The sequence below is a fragment of the Haematobia irritans genome, unplaced genomic scaffold (genome assembly GCF_050003625.1).
Source record: "Haematobia irritans isolate KBUSLIRL unplaced genomic scaffold, ASM5000362v1 scaffold_22, whole genome shotgun sequence".
In the NCBI taxonomy this organism is placed as follows: domain Eukaryota; kingdom Metazoa; phylum Arthropoda; class Insecta; order Diptera; family Muscidae; genus Haematobia; species Haematobia irritans.
In genome coordinates this window covers 1-4,672 of record NW_027445781.1, presented here as the reverse complement: position 1 = coordinate 4,672, position 4,672 = coordinate 1, and the positions used below count along the sequence as shown (strand labels likewise).

Here is a 4,672-nt window from a genome sequence, read left to right as displayed (position 1 = left end):
TTACGACTTTAAAATAGAGTGAGTTATAACCCAATTATATGCCTAAACTATTCAAGCCTCTTTTTGGCTATTTCCGATAGACGAGAACGAACCACAGGGGGTACACATTTGTAACCCCAACTGTGGAGCGTACCCCACTGAAAATCCCATGGGCGTAGGTCATCTGTGTGAGAAGAAATCAGGGGGGTTCAAATCTACTTTTATGTCCGTTTTTGAACGCATTATGGATACAATTTCTTTTAAATTTTTAAATAAATAGAAAGCCCAGATTGAGAAGAAAGCTACCGTTATATTTCCATAAACGTAGCTTATTTCAATTTTAAAAGGGGGCTAAGTAATTTTATCAAAAATTTCGATATGGATTTTCACCTATTTACAACCCACAACAACGAACTAAAGTGGGTATACGTAGGTAGCTGCACGCTTGGAGCATCCCCCAGTGAAAGCCCCATGGGCGTATCTCATCTGTGAGAAGAGAAAAGTCAAGGGGGTAAAAGTACTTTCTGTTACTATTTCAACTATTTTCAACACCGATTTTCACCTATTTACACCCCACGACAACGAACTAAAGTGGATATACGTAGGTAGCTGCACCCTTGGAGCATCCTCCAGTGAAAGCCCCATGGGCGTACCTCATCTATGAACGGAGAAAAGTCAAGGAGCGCTAAAATATTTTTCAGTACTCTATAGCGGCAAATTTTTTTAACAAAGGTTTCATATGTGTACCAATAATATTCGTGTTCGCTTAGTCATGATTTTATCGAATCTATATATTATTATCCTTGAATCATTTATTTTAAAAATTTTATATATATATATATATATATATATATATATATATATATATATATATATATATATATATATATATATATATATATATATATATATATATATATATATATATATATATATATATATATATATATATATATATATATATATATATATATATATATATATATATATATATATATATATATATATATATATATATATAAAGGGTGATTCTTTTGAGGTTAGGATTTTCATGCATTAGTATTTGACAGATCACGTGGGATTTCAGACATGGTGTCAAAGAGAAAGATGCTCAGTATGCTTTGACATTTCATCATGAATAGACTTACTAACGAGCCACAACGTCGAATTTTCAGTGAATGGGCCCTAGAAAAGTTGGCAGAAAATCCGCTTTTTTATCGACAAATTTTGTTCAGCGATGAGGCTCATTTCTGGTTGAATGGCTAAGTAAATAAGCAAAATTGCCGCATTTGGAGTGAAGAGCAACCAGAAGCCGTTCAAGAACTGCCCATGCATCCCGAAAAATGCACTGTTTGGTGTGGTTTGTACGCTGGTGGAATCATTGGACCGTATTTTTTCAAAGATGCTGTTGGACGCAACGTTACGGTGAATGGCGATCGCTATCGTTCGATGCTAACAAACTTTTTGTTGCCAAAAATGGAAGAACTGAACTTGGTTGACATGTGGTTTCAACAAGATGGCACTACATGCCACACAGCTCGCGATTCTATGGTCATTTTGAGGGAAAACTTCGGAGAACAATTCATCTCAAGAAATGGACCGGTAAGTTGGCCACCAAGATCATGCGATTTGACGCCTTTAGACTATTTTTTGTGGGGCTACGTCATGTCTAAAGTCTACAGAAATAAGCCAGCAACTATTCCAGCTTTGGAAGACAACATTTCCGAAGAAATTCGGGCTATTCCGGCCGAAATGCTCGAAAAAAATGCCCAAAATTGGACTTTCCGAATGGACCACCTAAGACGCAGCCGCGGTCAACATTTAAATGAAATTATCTTCAAAAAGTAAATGTCATGGACCAATCTAACGTTTCAAATAAAGAACCGATGAGATTTTGCAAATTTTATGCGTTTTTTTTTTAAAAAAAGTTATCAAGCTCTTAACAAATCACCCTTTATATATATATATATATATATATATATATATATATATATATATATATATATATATATATATATATATATATATATATATATATATATATATATATATATATATATATATTGTTGAAAGCTTCATATTTCTACCCGATCATTTTTGCTAACAATGTTCGCGAACAGAACTATTGTCACTAGAGTTCATACAAGGTGTAGATGCCAAGTAAGAAGAAGATTATTAAAATTGCGCGCTTTTGATACTGCGTGAAGTTTAATATAATTTTAAGCGTAAAAGACAAGGATGGCAATATAGAGCACCATGACGCCCTTTTTTGTTTTGTAACATTTCAATATATCCAATGTGCAAAACAAGGACGGAGGTATAATTATAGCATTTTGCCGCCCTTTACCAACCCTACATTTTAATGCGAATGCCAACCCTGTAGAATAAATATACTTTATCTTTGCTAATGAAACTAATATTGTTATATTGTTTATGTAGTTGTTTTGTATAGAACTTCTATTATTATTCAACAAAATTTCATTAGCAAAATAAGGTATGCATTTTTTATGGGCAATGGTAATTTCGCACGACAATCGACAAATCTGTGGCGTCTGAACGGCACATAGTAAATATTTGATTGTCCAAAATTTTGTCTCTTTAAGTTGGCAACACTTTTCACATGATTGTAACCTAGGGCACAAATATGCAAAGATAATCGAATTCTATTGCAAAACACCAAAAAGCTCAAAAAATATATATTTATTTCAAGTATTCTACATAAAAAGCCAAAAATACAAGTAATTGAATTTTATATGCAGAATTATTAGCACGCGCACAGCGTTAAGGCCGGTATGCACCTCTAGCGAAAAATTTCATTCCCATTAGAAATGCATTGCTATTTATGCTAACGAAATTTTCGGTAGCGTTCAATTTCATAAAGGCCGGTACTCTGTTTGTTGGTGCGAAAAAAGTTCCACTCAATCATTGTTTCGCGTTGAAAAATGATAGTATTCTGTATCGAATATTCTGTATCGAATACAATTGGATTTGAAGGGCTTTTTGGGCTAATTGTTCTAAAATCTTGAATTGGATGTGTGATTGAATCAGTTTGTGAAATTTGAAATTGTTTGATGATACCATGTTTGGAAAATGATTGCTGTGTATTCGATATAACTTTTGATTTCATCTGTTGTTTGTCAAAATTTGAAACTTTATGGCTGGAGGACATGTGATGCTTAAGTTCGTCATATAAGCATTCAAAGTTATTTCTTTTACAAAACTCCTCAAAAGACTTCAATATTGTACTTAGCCTGGTGGATTTTGACACCTAATTTGAGTGAACAATTAAACATGAAAAATATTTTTGGGAAACATATAAAAGAAACAAATGTGAAAGGGCAAACATTACAGTACATGAGCTTCGTATATAACCAAAATCAAAATATGTAACCAACAATCAAAACATAATATCACAGCCATTTTCTCATGAAATGCCAAACAGCGGATTTTCCTTTATAAATTCATAGGTTTTGAACACACTAGTCGAACGAAAGCATTCGTTTCGGATATCAGGAATTGGCTGTTAAGGTTGAGTTACATACTATGCGTTAATGCGTCCGTTGATTGAAGAGTTGAAATTTCTCTTTGAAAGCAACATTATTGTGCTTCAAACTGAAAAATATCAACCCTTCCATCAACGCACGGATTAACGCATGATATGTAACTCAACCTTTACTCTCTCTTACAAATTTTTACAGTATAATTTTTACACAAAAAGTACGCCAACAGACCTAATAACACTGTTGTAAAAATTGATATTCTTTAGAATCCCAATAAACACAGGATGAGCGTTTTTCAAATGCAACAGCTCTTCAGTTTGAGGGTAAATATCATTTTCAACATAAATTCAACTTGACTTGAAAAAGCTCATCTTCAATTCATCTTCAAATTGTTTGCGAATTACAACCAATTTGGCAAAATGTTGACGAAAACTTTGAAAATGTGTTGAAGATAATTGGAGAAAACTTTGACAAAACACTACCCTGAAATGCAACGAAAAAACCACATGGTTTTCAATACTACTTTGGACAACAAAGTTCGTGGAAGAAATACAAAAATGTGGACATTTTTTAATAATCAATTGAAATTGCTTATAATAATTGGTAAGTAAAACTAAAACACGAAATGAAAAGTTGAAGGAAGTCACTAAACTCAAATCTCTTTGCAGACAACTAAAATATTTGGATGCTGATTCTTGGACACATTAAGAGGCTGGCCGATGAAAAATGGTAGTGGTTTATCGAGAAGAGAAAGTTTCCATAAATCAAAGTGCAACCAAAAAAACTTGGTATTTATGCTTTTCCATATCAACAACTACTGGATGATAATTCGCATCACATCGATAGTTTAATTTATATCGCATCATCGGTTTAAATTTTAATTTGTGAATTGAAATTGCTGGAAATTTATTCCAATTATCTGGCCATCAAGTTCCTGAAAATTGCCAGTATTTTAATAACAACAATTTTGTAATACCAACGTTCTTGAGGAAATCACGAAGTACCTGGTCAGTTGGAAGAAATACACATTGGTAAGTCAAAATAAAAAGTGAAATGAAAACATAATGGAAATCACAAAACTCGATTGTTTTGCAGAAAACTAAAATCATTGAATGGTATATTCTTGGAAGATGTTGGCCGATGAAAAACCGATGAAGGAAACAACAAAGAAAAGTTTTCAGAAAACTTACAAA

At 32.8% G+C, this 4,672-nt stretch overlaps 1 long non-coding RNA gene across 1 annotated transcript; it reads left to right on the top strand.

Moving 5' to 3' along the window:
- The first annotated feature begins 2,618 nt into the window (after nt 1-2,618).
- On the top strand, nt 2,619-4,672 carry LOC142242492 (uncharacterized). Its single transcript, XR_012724121.1, has 3 exons — nt 2,619-4,082; nt 4,148-4,510; nt 4,575-4,672. It is a non-coding gene; the product is annotated as an uncharacterized LOC142242492 (long non-coding RNA).